This window comes from Dermochelys coriacea, chromosome 1 (genome assembly GCF_009764565.3).
Source record: "Dermochelys coriacea isolate rDerCor1 chromosome 1, rDerCor1.pri.v4, whole genome shotgun sequence".
NCBI lineage: Eukaryota > Metazoa > Chordata > Testudines > Dermochelyidae > Dermochelys > Dermochelys coriacea.
The window spans coordinates 283,881,781-283,890,258 of NC_050068.2; positions in this window are offsets into that span (position 1 = coordinate 283,881,781).

Sequence of the window (8,478 nt, forward strand, 5' to 3'; positions counted from 1 at the left end):
GCCATGCTTTCTTATGCAATGATTCCAGACTACCACACCAGGCCAGTAGCACGTAAAGTGTCCTACCATGGAGGAGGCAATAAGGCTGCCCTCCCCAGGAACCTTTTGCAAAGGCTTTGGGAGTATCTCCAGGAGAGCTTCATGGAGATGTCCCTGGAGGATTTCCGCTCCATCCCCAGACACGTTAACAGACTTTTCCAGTAGCTGTAATGGCCATGACTGCATCCCAAGTCTTCAGGGCAAATTAATCATTAAACACGCTTGCTTTTAAACCGTGTATTATATTTACAAAGGTACACTCACCAGAGGTGCCTACTCTGCCTTCAAGGTCTGGGAGCCCGGGTTGGGAGGGTATTGTTTCCAGGGTGATAAACAGTTCCTGGCTGTCGGGCAGAACGGTTTCTCCACCTGCCTGCTGTGTGCCATCTTCAACCTCCTCCTCATCATTATCTTCTTCATCCCCAAAATCCTCATCCCTGTTGTGTGAGACTCCTTTGCAGGAGTCCACATACAGGGGTGGGTAGTTGTAGGGGCACCCCCTAGAATTGCATGCAGCTCATCATAGTAGTAGCATGTCTGGGGTTCTGACCCGGAGCAGCCATTTGCCTCTTTGGTTTTTGGTTTTTTGGTAGGCTTGTCTGAGTCTTAAGGCTTGTCTTAAGTTTCACGTGGCACTGCTGTTGTTCCCTGTTACAGCCTCTGTCCTTCATGCCCTTGGAGATTTTTTCAAATATTTTGGCATTTCATCTTTTGGAACGGAGTTCTGATAGCATGGATTCTTCTCCCCATACAGCAATCAGATCCAGTACCTCCTGTTCGGTCCATGCTGGAGCTCCTTTGTGATTCTGGGACTCCGTGGTCACCTTGCTGATGAGCTCTGCATGGTCACCTGTGCTTATCAGCTTGCCACGCTGGCCAAACAAGAAATGAAATTCAAAAGTTTGCGGGCCTTTTTTCCTGTCTACCTGGCCAGTGAATCTGAGTTAAGAGTGCTGTCCAGAACGGTCATGATGGAGCACTCTGAGATAGCTCCTGGAGGCCAATACCGTTGAATTGCATCCACACCACCCCCAAATTCGACCCAGCGATGTCGATTTTAGCACTAATCCCCTTGTTGGGGAGGAGTACAGAAATCAATTTTAAGAGCCCTCTTAGTCAACAAAAATGGCTTCATCTTGTGGACGGGTGCAGGGTTAAATCAATCTAACGCTGCTAAATTTGACCTAAACTCATAGTGTAGACCAGGGCTAAGGAGCAAGGGACAAGGAGGAACCCTAAACAGCAAGTCTCTTGATAAACTGTCGTCCTAAATTCAGTCCTTAATTACATCCGTGCAAGCAATCTGGCCCTGGCTTACTACACAGGTAGGAAGAGCCTCAGCTGCTAAAGTATTTTGTGTATAAGAGCTCCAAGGTTACTTCTGCTGGTTCATTTTATCAGAAGCAATCATTTCTGTAGCAGTGACCTTCATTATTACTAGCTAGCCTAAACAATAGAGCTATCATTTTGGTGGGATGGGGGCATGTTTCTTCCCTTCTATGTTGATTTCAGTGTTGTTGGTTATTCCTCCCTAGATTTGTTTCTTAAATACATCTATGGCCACAAACATAAGGGAATAGTGTCTGCAGAAAGTAGCACGAGTTTAAGATAATACCTGCTGATACTTCCATTGGTATTCCCCAAATTGCACAATATTACATGTATGAGCAGAGATATTCCCCAGAGAGAAACATACCAATACCCTAATCCTTAAAAACACTACAAAGTTCAAACAGTGAAAGGCAAATTTTGGCAACCTCTAGAATTTTTTTTTTTTTTTGCAATAGCAGCTGGAACAGCAGGAAGATAATCTTTATACTGAAATAAAACGATAGGCAATTAGGAACATAGAAAAGGAAATATTACTGTTTCTTTCTCAATGTTCTTCTCAGTTTAACTATACATACCAGAAATTTAGTACGGGTATGTCTGTGTACAGTGCGTATAAGTATATATATGTGATAATTGTTGCTGGTAAATTCTCTCCTTGTTTCAGCTATTAATATGTTGAGCATGATGGAGATTCCCTCTAGTGTTAATAGACTGTCACTGTTTTTGAAAACGAAACTCCAGTATGCTTCGGTCTTTTCTTCGGTCATACTGAAGATCCACATGCAGAGCTTTTTTGTGAGCCTTAAGTCCATATTAGTTATTATTTATTATGATTATTGTTTATATACATTTAAAAAGCCCTCACCGCTGTAGTGCCTGGGAACAAATTATATAAATCAGGGCAAAGATCCATTTGCCTTACCTTTCATTTTTACTTTCTTGAATATCTTAGAAATCTATCATCTGTTTAGTGAAATAAAGTCTTATAAAGAAGCAGGCTGAAATCCTGGCTCCACTGAAGTATCGGACAAAATTTCCATTGAAGTCAGTGGAACCATGGTTTCACGCCTAGACCTTTTCTGCTATTGAAAAATGCAAGATAGGGAGTTACATGGTGCTGTTTTCAAAAACATTCCTTATGCCAGGGGTTCTTAAACTGGCGGTCATAACCCTTCAGAGGGTCGCAAGGTTATTACATGGGGGGTCGCGAGCTGTCAGCTTCCTCCCCAAACTCCACTTCACCACCATCACTTATGATAGTGTTAAATTAAAATCACTTTTTTATACTTATAAGGGGGTCACAATCAGAGGCTTGCTATGTGAAAGGGGGTCACCAATACAAAAGTTTAAGAACCACTGCCTTTTGCTCTTTATTTTGCTGTGTTTTCTGTCTATCTACTTATGCGGTTTCCATCACAGTAGAATATTGGCTTTCAATCTCAGGGGAATAGATGTCTCATAGACTTTAAGGCCAGAAAGGACCATCATGGTCATCTAGTGTGACCTGCTGCACATCGCAGGCCACAGAACCTCACACACCCATTCCTGTAATTGACCCCTAACCTCTGGCTAAGTTACTGAAGTCCCCAAATCATGATTTAAAAACTTCAAGTTACAGAGAATCCATCATTTACACTCATTTAAACCTGCAAGTGACCTGTGCCCCATGCTGCAGAGGAAGGTGAAATACCTCCAGGGTCTCTGCCAGTCTGACCAGTGGGAAAATACTTCCTGACCCCAAATAAGGCCATCAGTTGAACGTTGAGAGTGTTGGCAAGACCCACCAGCCAGACACCTGGGAAAGAATTCTTTGTAGTAACTCAGAGCCATCCCCATCTAATGCCCTATCTGTGGCTGTGGGGGATTTTAGTCACAGATTGCCTACAATGGCATGTGGCCTATCTCATCATACAATCCCCTCCATAAATTTATCAAGATCAGTCTTGAAACCAGTTAGATTTTTTGCTCCCACTAGTCTCATTGGAAGACTGTTCCAGAATTTCACTTCTCTGATGATTAGAAACCTTTGCCTAATTTCAAGCCTAAACTTGTTGATGGCCAATTTATATCCATTTGTTCTTGTTTCACCATAGGCTCTTAACTTAAATAACTCCTCTTCTTCCTGGTATTTATCCCTCTGATGTATTTATAGAGAGTAACCATATCTCCCCTCATCCTTCATTTGGTTAGGCTAAACAAGCTAAGCTCCTTGAGTCTCCTCTCATAAGGTAGGTTTTCCATTCCTCTGATCATCCTAGTAGCCCTTCTCTGCATATGTTCCAGTTAGAATTAAACTTTCTTAAACATGGGAGACCAGAATTGCACACAGTATTCCAAATGAGGTCTCACCAGTGCCATACTTCCCTATCTGTGCTGGAAATACCTCACCTGATGTATCCTAGAATTGAGTTAACCATTTTCATGGCCACATCACATTAGTCATCCTATGATCAACCAATACGCCCAGGTCTCTCTCCTCCTCTGTTGCTTCCAACTGATTCGTCTCCAGCTTATAGTAAAATTCCTTGTTGTTAGTCACTAAGTGCATGATCTTGCACTTTGCACTATTAAATTTCATCCCAGTTCTATTACTCCAGTTTTCAAGGTCTCCAGATCTTGTATAATATTCTGGTCCTCCTTCATATTGGCAATTCCTGTCAACTTTATGTCATCCGCAAATTTTATTTGCACACTCCCACTTTTTGTGCTAAGGTCATGAAAGAAAATGATAAGTAAGATTGGTCCCAAGACTGATAACAAAGGAACTCCACTAGTAACCTCCTTCTAGCTTGACAGTTCACCTTTCAGAATGATCCATTGTAGTGTCCCCTTTAACCAGTTCCTTATCCATCTTTCAATTCTCATATTAATCCCCATCTTCTCCAATTTACAGATAAATTCTTATGTGGAACTACATCAGATGTCTTGCTGAAATCCAGGTAGATTAGATCTACTGCATTTCCTTTGTCTAAAAAATCAGTTATCTTCTCAAAGACAGAAATCAGGTTGGTCTGGCACAATCTACCTATTGTAAAAACATTGTATTTTATCCCACTTACTACTTCTATGTCCTTAACTACTTTCTCTTTCAAAATTTTGTTCCAAGACATTGCATACAATTGAGGTCAAACTAACAGGCCTGTAGTTTCCTGGATCACGTTTTTTCCTTTCTTTCTTACAAATAGGTACTATCTTAGCAATTCTCCAGTTATAGGGTACAACCCCTGAGTTTATAGATTCATTAAAAGTGATTCATCATTTCTCTGATGTTCCCAATTAATTAAATGGGAGGAAGGTTCCATCTAGCGCTGGGCAGAATTTTTCAGATAAATAATTTATTTGCTCAAAATTGCAGTTTCTGTCAACTCAAAACTATTAACAAATTTGACCCAATTATGTTCAGCTGGAAAAATCATTTTTTCTGGGGAAGCTTCAGGAAACATGTTGGGGTCTGTCCCTTTAGTCCAGTGGTTGGGTATCGGCCTGGGATGTGAGAGCCCCAACTTTGAAGCCCTATTTTGGAACAGAGACTTGGACTCCAGTCTCTCCCCTCACAGTTGAGCATCTTAACTACCCAGCTATAGGCTATTCTGTGGGAGGCTGCTCTTACTTTTTTCTGTTGAAGAGGTTTCATTTTGTGTAAATACTTAAATACTCATTGGGGCAGGGAGGGACAGAGAATGACGCTCTAGCCTGATGTTGGAGGCACTCCCCTGGGAATGGGAGATATAGTTTGAGATGGCGAGCAGAATAGCTCATAGCGTGGTGGTTAGGGTACTCCCCTGGTGAGGGGAGACCTGAGTTCAAGTCTCTGGCACACTGACTACTTAAATAATTTGTACAAGGAGGAACAGCTTCAACAGGTGCGTCTGAGAGCAATCTACCTCAGAATAGCCTATTGCACAGTGGCTAGTATGCTCCCTGAAGAGAGGGGAGAGCTGAGTTCAAGGGAGCATCCTGCATTACCGTGATTTTTGCTTACATAATGTCCATTGTCAGTATGCAAGATTTGTGTATTCAATTCCTATGCAAAAATGTACTCTTGAGAGTGTTCAGTGAAAATAAAACTTGTTGAGCTGCTTTACTCTGACCCAGTTTTAAGCTTTATGATCAGTGCAGATGATGAATGACTTTCCAAATGTCAGCAGCTGAGATGCTGCAGCTGCAATGAGCCGTTAAAAAAGACAAACCAACTTTTCTTCTCTAAAGATGCCCTATTGATTGCATTCCTTACACTTGGGTCTCAGTCCTCCATGGTGAGACAGGACAGAACTTCCCTAGCGCTCGAAGTCTGGGGTCCTTTGAGAAACAGAGAATTAAGCCCGGTCACGAGGTAGTCATACCTCCAAATATTTCAGGCAAGGAAAGGGTTAATTCTTTTGAAAGGTAACCAGGCAGAGGGCCTTTCCCACAATAGAGAAGCTACTTAGGCTGCTGGCTGGGAATGATTCACACCTGGGTTCATCAAGGTAGCTGTGTAAGCAGGAAGGAGAAGTAGCCTAGGAAGGAAGGAAGGTATCCTTCCCCCGTCCCCAAATCCAAGTAGAGAAAGCTGGACAGCATGAAGATCCTGGGAAACTGAGTCCTCAGCCACAGCCCAAGTCTGTACCTTTTCTTTTCCTCCCACACTTCAAAGGAATATTTGACCCAGACATAGAAACACAGTGGTTATGGGAAACGGGATGTTTTATTCCCCTCCAAAGGCCTGTGCATCTTGCCAGAGACTCTTAAGGTAAGACTGTTTATGTTCGCTTTCTAATTTGGTTTCCCCTGGGTGATGTGAAACTGCGGGGTTTGGCAGTGGACTTTTCCCTTAACCAAGCTGAGGAGAGCCCTGCTCCTGACTGACCTAGCCACATCTGAGAGAGACTCACTGCTTTCAGAAGAGCATTGAAGAGACAATGTTTGGTTACGGTTTTCCCCCACTGGGGCTGCTGGTTTCCTACACTGCAGTCCCAAGCTATCCTCAAACAAACCCCATTCTGACAATGATGTCAGTACCTCAATCCCTCCTGCCCTGAACGTTCCAGGCCAATTCCTTTCAGACCTTGCTCTGGTAAAGAGATCTTCTAGATTCTTTTGCAAGAATCTGCTCTGGGACCTGACTATATGCAAACCTAACTGTCCTCCAGTACAGCCCTTATATTGTCTCAGTGAGAGCACCTTGTAGCCCTGCCTCTGGCTCGTAACAGCCTGTAAAGTATTTTCCCCAAACCTCCCAGAACCTGTGTGTATATAGATTTGAAAAGTCTCGAGTACATTACCATGCCTCTTTTGTTACTCCATGATCAAAAAATTTGAGCTTGTGAAGACTCCGCTCCAATTCTTCAGTCTAAGTAGGAAATCAGTCCTTCTGGTACACTAGAAGAAAAGAAGAATATTTACCTTCAACTACTATTTTGAGGACACTGTTAGACTGGATTTCTGCACATCTGCTCCCCTTCCTGGAGAGCTAGGAAGAGGAGTAATATTTTTTCAATGATTTTTTTCCCCCCCTGGTGATCTCATCCTCCAATATTCTTTGGGTGTCTGTTGCATTGCGAATTTGCTGAGCTCTGTTTCTTGCTCATCCAGGAAACCAAATAGGAGGCACTAACAGTTGGTCTCTGAATGAGGTTGAATTACCAGTGTCTCAGAGTGTTAAAAATCAGAGGACCCCTAGCACGGGGAAGAGCCCAGCTGACGCTTCCCATTTCCCATCATGTAATATAACACACAAGCAGGAAATGCAGGAAGCAGCATGTTACAGTGCTTTACAAGTGAGGTAGGATAAACAGTTTAATCTACTTGAATGAAATGAGCTGCGATTTCAGTTTGTCTGTACTTAGGTATAGATAATGCCAAATCATTATAAGATATGTTGATTGGAGAATACTATATATAGCAGAGGTGGCCAAACTTACTGATCCTCTGAGCTGCATACACAATCTTCAGAAGTTCGAGAGCCTGGGGGCCCCTGCCGGGGCTCGGAGCTTCAGCCACACAGGTGGCTTCAGCCCCTGCACCCCCATCCCCACTGGGCAAGCAGAAGCGATGTGTGTAGGGGCACATGGACACGCCCCCCCCACCCCAGATTTTTCTCAGAGTTTGCGGCCCTGCTCAGTCACATGATGCGCGGCCAGGCCTCCTCCCTGCACGGCAGCTGCTGGAGCCAGCAAGCTTGGAGCTGCGACCCTGGGAAAAGGCAGTGGCTAACAGTTGGGACCTGCAGGGGAAACCACTGCTTTTGATGCTGCCTCTCCCCATGGAGCTAAAGCAGCAGCCCCTCCTTGCAGCTCCCAGCTGTTTGCCATTGGCTCTCCAAGCAGAGCTAACACCTGGGAGCTGCAGTGAGGGGCCGCTGAGGGTAAGAAGGGGAGCATGCCTGGGAGGGCATGACTCAAGCTGTTTGGGGGGCACACCTTTAAATTGTGCACCCCACTCAATAGGCACCAGTTGTCTCTGGCAGAAGCCTCTAGCCCTACCACCCTGCCGCAGGGCAGAAGCCCCAGCTCCCTCCCCCCCCAGTCTGCTAGGCAGAGAATGGGGAGGTGGGGGGGGGCTCTGCGGGCCTCACTTTAACTGTATAAGAGCCACATGTGGCTTGCGAGCTGTGGTTTTGCCACCCCTGATATACAGTGTCTGTTACTGCCGAATGTTTTTAAATAGCTGAACAGACAGAAAAGCCTAGGCAACAAAAGGGCATATACATTTAAACATATGTCCCTTGATGGTTTCAGAATGCATATTTGTCATTATTTCAAATATTCAAAAATACATGGGGCAGAAGGGAGGAAAAACAAGTATGGACAGAATGCAAATTAAAGCTCATGCTGTGGATATAGAAAACTACTGATATTGTGTCGTCTGAAAGCTTAGCAATGAAATATAGATGTATCTGAGAAATGTGGGGTTTATTTCTCCTTCCTAGCCCATGAATACTATTGTGACTATATCAGTAAGTTGTCTGTGTTCCCTTCTTTCTAAACCTGTGTTTGAGTAAAGGAAATAAGAACATAAGTATATCACTCTTCAAGAAGGTTCCATGTTTGTTTGGAATCTGGTACAATCATGTATAATCTGTCTATTTAGCTGCATTTTGTCTGGAACTCTAGAAACAATTCTCTT